This window comes from Gadus macrocephalus, chromosome 12, assembly GCF_031168955.1.
Source record: "Gadus macrocephalus chromosome 12, ASM3116895v1".
Taxonomy (NCBI): domain Eukaryota; kingdom Metazoa; phylum Chordata; class Actinopteri; order Gadiformes; family Gadidae; genus Gadus; species Gadus macrocephalus.
The window spans coordinates 25,818,320-25,826,680 of NC_082393.1; the positions used below are offsets into that span (position 1 = coordinate 25,818,320).

The window sequence follows — 8,361 nt, forward strand, 5'->3', positions numbered from 1 at the left end:
TACATTGATGTGAGACGGGATGGTGGATTGAACGTGCTGTAGCAGCAGAGAATGGCCTGCGGGGCAGTATGTACATTGTTAATTACATGAATAGGCTTGAATTTAGTTGTAATATGGAGGTTTCATATTTTTACAAAATGGATTATGTGAACATTGCTGAATAACAATCATGTATATTAAATGTAGTTGTAGGAGTTTAGCTTGACATTAACCAAGTTAAAGGACAATTAAATGAACCGCACCAAACATGTAGAAGTCAATGTGGGATTTTAATATATAAACAAAAACACTTGACAGAAGTTGAATACAATTTTGTAAAGGAAGCAGAGGAAAACATTTTCCCAAATGAATCTTTTAAAAATTGTCACCACCATTCCGAAAGCAAATGAAGAGGTTTGTGTAAAAGCAGTCCTCCCTGACCAGCTCTGTCCCTGACTCTAAACCCTGACTCTCAACCCTAACGCTGAACCCTCTGAGGGCATGGAGACGCGCCTCCAGTGTAAAGGTTCGAACCACAGAGAAGGAAGAGGAAGCAGTAGAGAGTAGTGAAGTAGTGAGGTTAGTGACAGACGTGAGGGAAAGGCGTGTGGAAGCACACGGTTACATGTGGGGTCAAGAAGATCACTCCCACTGGAGGTCAGTGATCCATCAGCCTCAGACTGCTGAGCTCAGCAGGTCTTCTGGAGGACGAGGCTCAGATGAACTGAGGAGACGGGACCAGCAGGATGTCAGGATCAGGGCGGGTTTAGCTCAGGTGTGTCTACCCCCGACCAAACAGGATCAGGTGAGGTTCAGCTCAGGTGTATCTGCCCGGACCAAACAAGGACATTGATTAGGTTCAATATTCAAAAGATGCAACATTATCTGAACCAAAGAGAAGTCATTAAGGAGCAGGCAGGCTTTAGGACGCCTTGCTCAAGGACGCATCACTGTATTCTGAGGACTTGAAACCGGCACCATTGGTTGAGAGTTGAACCCCCAACCCCCTACCTAGTCCACTATGTCCAGATACTGCAAACATATGAGGAATCCTTGATGGTAGAGTACTGGTGGTCCTCAGGATTTGCCTTCCAGATATACGGCTTCTCCATCAGTCCTCCAGATTCCTGGTCTGGTTACAAACGTAATTTGTTAGGTAACAAACACAGTAGTAGTTTGTCTCTAATGTTAGGTAACAAACACAGTAGTAGTTGGGCTCTAATATCAGGTAACAAACACAATAGTAGTTTGTCTCATGTAAGGCAACAAACACAGGAGTAGTTGGGCTCTAATGGCACGTAACAAAGTAGCTGCTGTAGTTTGTCTGGTAAACAACCACAATAGTATGCCGTAACTTGTACTGGACAAACTAATCCTGCGTTACAACAAGTCCACTCTGTTTATTTTAGGCAAACTTACGAGGATCCTGGTTGGAGTGATGTCGTCCTCCAATGTCTTGGCTCCTCCATCAGCTCTCCTCAGCCAGTCCTGGTCTGGAACAAACAGCGCGAGTCTGGCCCTAAAGTCTGGTAACAAACATGTGGTTTGTCTTATTTTTAAGCCCTTTATTTCCAGTTTGTTTGGTTAATACAAACTTACAATCCTTGTTGGTAGAGTGATGGTCATCCTCCAGATTCACAGCTCCCCTACCAGCTCGCCTCCGCTCCAGAAACACGTTCTAGTAAGAAAACACAGCGGTAGTTGGTTAACGCATGTCAAAGTAACAGCTGTATTTTGCCCTTTAAGTCAACCATGTTGTAAATACAAACTTATGAGGAATCCTTGTTGGTCGATTCCTAGTCGTCCTCCAGCGTCTCAGCTCCTCCAGCAGCTCTCCTCAGACAGAGTCCTGGTCTGGAACAAACAGCGGAAGTCTTGCTTCAACATGTGGTAAAACAGATGTAGTCATCTGGTGGTATATAATGTGGCCCTGACCTGTTCTGGAGGACTTCTGACAGGAGGTGGAGGTCTGGCTCTGGGTGAGGAGGTGGAGGTCTTGCTCTGGGTTAGGAGGCAGACACCTTGGGACAAACTACATTTTACCTTTTTAACCTTGTACATTTCTAGAGTATCTTCTAATGCAACATGTGGGAATGACGGCCATTATTTTAGCTTTGATATTATCCAGTTGCTAACTCTGCACCAACGTCGTTGTTTAACGGCATTCCATTGGGTAGGGTTTAACTTCTGTGGCATTTAATGACGTACTAAAGCTGAAGTAACAATGAACACTAAACAGTATCGATATTAAATCAAATTTACTCAGCCATATTCAGGTGCTGTGTTCCGTTGAAGAAATGTTAAATTGTCTTCCACCTTGAAATGATTTTCAGCCTTCACCGATGTCAAAAATGGGGCCGCAAGTAGAACGGCCTATTGTACGCAGCGCGAGTCCCGTCAACGTGGTTAAAAGTACGGCGCAACCATCGGAAATGATCAACATATTGTATGACGTACGTGTCAGTATGTATTTAATATCAAACTTAAGTTGTTTAAGATAGGGGGCAACAATTCCCAATGGAAACCGATTGAAAAATAATTTCCATTGGCAACGGCTCGAGGTTACGCAAATACAATCCGGAACGTTCCGCCAGATTCCCTCTGGGGACTCCCGTCCATCTAACTGCCAGGTGGTTTCTTATGGTTGTCAAGACTACAACGTTCTATGCTAACCATTGGGACTAAATCAAATGACCGCACTCAGAACCTTCCACGGCGGGAAGCACAAACCGTCCGACTGGAATCCGAACATTCCGGCCGGAACCAACCAAAGAAAAAACAGAACCAGCGCCTCACCTTGAGCTGAACGGCGGAAGATCCTGAAGTCCAGCGATGGTCTTCATTAAAACACAGCCAACAGACTTACCTTGAGGAGATCCATTTGTTGCTGTTGGTCATTAATACTATTCAGTGTACCTTTACATTATTATGCACCCAGTGTGTACAAATTATATCACTCGAAACCATACGAAGAACCAAACTACCATGTACGTCCCACAACAACTTTAAACCTAAAATCCTGCAACCATTCAATACAAAACCGTGTCTACATTTGACAATTATCTAGATTATTCTGGGTACAAACCATGCAGAGCAAATCTAAACGTTGAGCTCACAGAGAGCCGACCATAACCCCTGCAACGTCACCCTGACCGCCTCATCACCAACAGCAAATCATGCCAGCCACCCAACACATGTAAAGCTCCAGTGAGAAGTGGGCATCTGAGTGAAAGGACTGCCCATAATAAAAAGAAGCCCAATTCCTGAACTATCCAACCATCTTCATGGTTTAAAGATTTACAGACTTGACATTCCATTGTGTTCTAATCACCTTAATCTGCTCCCTCGTTACTTATAAAACTTTACATCTCCATCACTAGTGTTACATCCTACATATGGGGGTGTGGTCTGAGTGAGCAGAGATGCATGCTGGGACACAGTGCTGTCTGAAGTCTTCAGTTCTATAGACACGCCCCTCAGGAGAAACCAAGTGTTTGAGAATCTGTCGTGACATCAGTTACATGAGCTGGAATATCCTTCAAGATGGCGCCAGGATTCTCAGAGGAGAAAGGCCAAGAGGAAGATGTGTGGGTTCTTCCTCTCAGCCAGTGGAACACAACAACGGTCTTCATCAGAGTACCATGGAACACTTTGAAACATTCTCCTCTTTACACCTTGAAGCCCCATTAAGGTTTCCTTACCTCCTCAGCTGAAGGGAACAACTTCAGCTCGAAGAGCGCACTAGCTGGAGTTCCCGGATTGGTTTTGATTTAAGGGAACCAATCGTTCAGCTAGTCCTGTCCGAAACAAATGCAGTTCAGCCTGAGAAGACGTGCAACCGAGAGCAAGACAAGATCCACAGGGCTCTCCATCAATCCAGCCAGGTAGGAAGAGCCGTGTCATTACAGGTCTGAAGGTCATCTTGAATATCCATTTAGGTCCCTTTCCAACGTCAGACTCTCCTTGTGGAATTCCTTTTGGTGTCCATCCTCCATTGATCCTGATTGGTGTAGTCCTAGTTGGAAGTCACTGATCTGAACACGCCGCTTGCATCCTTTTACACTTGAGTTGGATACCCTCCTTCCTGCTCAGTGTGTGATATCGCTCCGGAGCGTCGGCTCAGGGCTCTTCATGCCTACTGGAGCCCCTTAAGTAAACGTGTGGCCGTCCATCGGGTATGATTTAGTTGACCATTCCAATATCCCAAGCCAATCACACAGACCCCCGTATGAACATTATCATTGTCAAAGCAAGCCGGACACACAAACGTAGAACCCAGGACAGGCACGTAGAACCCCATGCCAGGTGTGAGTGGGAGACACACACATAAACACAGTAGAACCCTAGCGATGCTCAAAAATCGTCCATCTCATGTCAAACCCAAACACACACACACACACACCACTGAGCCATAAAAGGCCAAACATCAAGCAGGGTAAAAACCTCATGCCAGATAACATTCCATCTTCCCCCCCCCCAGCTCTCCTGCCAGGGCACCCATAACAGAACAACCAATGCTCCAGAGAAGTAAATTATGTACAACATTCTTCAGTGGCGTCCCACATTGGTGATGGATTATGCTTGGCGTCTCCAAAATGTGTCCCAGGTTGATTCAACGTCTCTGAAGTCATGTAGTCGTCTTTGTAGCCCAGTGGTTTCCTGAATGAGGGGCCTTCACAGATGCAAACGGTGCAGCTTTAGTCAGCCTGAGGACAGGAAGGAGGTCATCTGTTCAGAAGACCACCCAGTGGAGGGGGGTGGCTCTTGAGGAGCAGGATCCATCTTGGAATGGCCCCAATTAAGACCTTTTTGGAAATTAAATTGTTCCTGAGGAGTCACGATGCCTGGAGGGGACTGTTGAATGTGTTCCATGGTTCTTTGTGTCAGACTGAAGTTATGTTTTAGTCGTTGAGATGAGGAGCCCCCTCATCTCCCCCTGGTGTTTCTCCTTCTGAATCCCTGTCTCCATCTTTAAGAACATTCCAGTCCATGTAACTGACGTCACAACAGTTTCTCAAACACTCAGTTTCCCCTGAGGGGGCGTGTCTACAGACCTGTAGACTTCAGACAGCTCTGTACCCCAGTATGCACCTCTGCTCACTCAGACCACACCCCCATAAGTAGGATGTAACACTCTAGTGATGGAGATGTAAAGTTTTACAAGTAACGAGGGAGCAGACTAAGTTGATTAGAACACAATGGAATGTCAAGTCTGTAAATCTTTAAGCCATGAAGATGGTTGGATAGTTCAGGAATTGGGCTTCTTTTTATTATGGGCAGTCCTTTCACTCAGATGCCCACTTCTCACTGGAGCTTTACATGTGTTGGCTGGCTGGCATGATTTGCTGTTGAGGCGGTCAGGGTGACGTTGCAGGGCTATGGTAAAAACACTAAAGTAAAGCAACCCTCATGTGATGAAGATGCAGAGCTCAGGAGAGTAGAATGAAAGAAGAATAATTTGGAGCCTGTAACCATTTTAACAAATCATTAAAACCAACATAAACCAAACACCTAAGTAACCCATGAACCAATAAAACATCCTTACTACTCAGATCAACCTTTAGGTAACAGGTTAACTCACCAGGAAGCGAAAATACATCAATGTGCCCAAGAGTAATGAGAAATTAATGACTTACAGTTTGCAGTTCATCTTCATGGTTAAGTTGGGATACTCACAGAACTGCAGTTAAATATCCATGATATACCTTTGAAGGAAGGAACAGTTTACTCATGGTCCAAATTTCAAATGCGAGTTATCCCCGATTTCCTTCACACATTATCAGTGATTTATATTCAACATACAAGTCACGTCAGTTGTGCTTTGCCACACAATTCTACTCACATCAGGTTCAGATGAGATGCTCCTCTTTACTTCAAAAAGTCTTTAACCTGTGAAACAGGAAGAGATGTTAAATAAGTCACAACAGACCTCAACAAAACAGTACAAACACGTTCTGGTTTCTGTGAACAGAACAACATACGTTTGGGAGACGCTACACTGCCAAACAGTGGAGGACCCCAACGTACTGTCCGATTCCCTCTCAAGTGAAACGCACCAGATGCAACTAATTAAGAAAACCACTTGGCAGGCGAGCTGCGGCAGGTGAGCTAATTAGTAAAACTCAATGCAGGTTCTTCTTGGTAACAGTGAGAGGCTATTTCAGCTCTGTGTTTGATCTTAAATGACCTCCCTCATTTTAATTAAAGGGATGAGTCTGATTTGACTGATTTAGATTCATGCTTCAAAACGAAAAAAGTCTTAATTCAATTCACCTTACTGTGCGAGTGAGTGAGTGAGTAGCTTTCATCAAAGAGACTCATTCACTGGTTAAACTGGAGTCATCGCCTACCACACACAAACCATATATACATATATATATACATATATATATACATATATATACATATATACATACATACATACACACACACACACAATAGGTATACACCAGGGGTTTTCAAAGTGTGAGAGAGTGAGCCCCCCCTCAGAGAAAAAAAAAATTCACCTTTTTTAAATACATTTGAACATCTTAATCTGTGTAATAAACTGCCAGTCGAATCAGATCTGCATTTTCAATCCAGAGATTAGACTAATCGGCGGGGTTTGTTTACAGGCGTTGCTATGGTGACCTAAATTATAAGCAACGGAAAACGATGCCGGTAAGAAACTAAAACTGTTATTCTGAAAAAAGTATAAATGCTATCAAAATTCCGTTTCGATAGTATTGAAGATACAAGTGTGTAGATTTGTTTAATGGTTTGAACGATGGTAAACGGTTGAAAAAGGAATGAGTTACGAATTACGATGTCTAGAAGTAGGTGTATCAGAATGGGCTGACGTCTGCAATGAAAACAGCTGAAAACGAAGCGGTATGAAACTAAAACTGTGATTCTGAAGAAATTGTAAATGATATCGAAATTCTGTTTAGATATTATTGAAGATACAAGTGTGTAGATATGTTACTTCTACAGTTGAAGTAGGCCTACGACTGATTATTTGAATCATCGACTTTCAGGGTTTTTTCGGGTTTATCTTTTTCTCACGTCGCGCCCCCTGAAGAACCCCCCCCCACACACCCAGTCTCTTCCACAAATATCGCATTTTTATTGCCTCTACTCGAGAATAGATTTGGGTGGGGATTTCTAGGTTTCATAAACATCCAGGGCTTAGCCCAGAATGAAAATCCTGCACGCCAAATTTATGTGTATGCTTTATTGTGCATGCAAACTTTTTCATAATGCTTTATCAAAATAAACGAAATACGCGGTTTATTAAAGATAGGTAGGTACCTGACTGCTATGCTGCTTATCTCCAAATTTCTAAAGTTCCATTCAAGTTATTGCAAATGAATACAAGTGAGGCAGACCTTACACATTGTGGCAACCCGGCACAGTGAGCGAACCACCTCCTCCCAAACAGGATACAACTTTGAGGGGAAAAGCCAAAAAAGGCATGTTTAATCCAGAACATAACAAAGTCTCTCAAAACACAAATAACATAATACCGGCTGGGAGGCATCCCGTCACCCACGAGGACCGGTCTCTCCGTGCAGGAGCTCCAGGGCTGGGAGAGCCCCGAATGAGTGGAGGAGCGGGCTATTTAAGCCCTGCTTCTCCACCCGTTCCTCAGGTGCTCTGAATCTTCTTAATTGGCAACGGCCGGGTTGCCACAACTCATATACACATACATACACACGCACACGCACACGCACACGCACACACACACACACACACACACACACACACACACACACACACACACACACACACACACACACACACACACACACACACACACACACACACACACACACACACACACACACACACACACACACACACACACAGATCTGACTGGGGATAGGATAGGTTAATACACTTGAGGTGGAAAGTGTCCGAAATGGAGGAGACATAATATTTGTCTTTTCTTTATTTTTTATTGGTTTGTTTGAAGAGAAGAGCAGAAAATAAAATTGATAATAATGGATACAAATTCCAAGAAACATATTATTTGAATCAAAATGAAATCATATATTGATGGTTATTAAGCACACAATATACAGCGCAAGAAAATAAAAATGCAGACGTTTTCTGCAAAGCAAACAATTTCTGTTCCCTCTTTCTTCATTTGTCACGTGAAGTCGTTCCCCATTTTGTTATACTTTTCCATCATTGCCAGTACGTTGTTTTTTTTATTATATCAATATTAATTTAAACAAAAATAAATAAAATGGCGTCCATTCATTCCTATGTAAACTCATGCGTAGACCCCATGGTAGACCCAAAGGCCATTTTTCGAAAAGTGGTTCGCCAGCCGCTCGTCAGTGGGCGGACTGGTTCAATTGGTTTGACCCTGGACTGTTGTGTTGGTTTGACCTTGGG

The 8,361-nt window shown here is 43.5% G+C and overlaps 1 long non-coding RNA gene across 3 annotated transcripts; it reads right to left on the reverse strand.

Moving 5' to 3' along the window:
* Nucleotides 1–248: 248 nt before the first annotated feature.
* On the reverse strand, nucleotides 249–4,417 carry LOC132469617 (uncharacterized). 3 transcript variants are annotated; one of them, XR_009528449.1, is made up of 6 exons: nucleotides 3,366–4,417; nucleotides 1,915–2,534; nucleotides 1,749–1,833; nucleotides 1,579–1,657; nucleotides 1,399–1,505; nucleotides 249–806 (listed from the first exon to the last, which is right to left on the reverse strand). It is a non-coding gene; the product is annotated as an uncharacterized LOC132469617 (long non-coding RNA). The 3 variants fall into 3 exon arrangements; XR_009528448.1 differs by having other exon boundaries at nucleotides 258–806; nucleotides 1,399–1,472; nucleotides 1,915–4,417; XR_009528447.1 differs by having other exon boundaries at nucleotides 258–806; nucleotides 1,915–4,417.
* Between the last annotated feature and the right edge of the window lie 3,944 nt (nucleotides 4,418–8,361).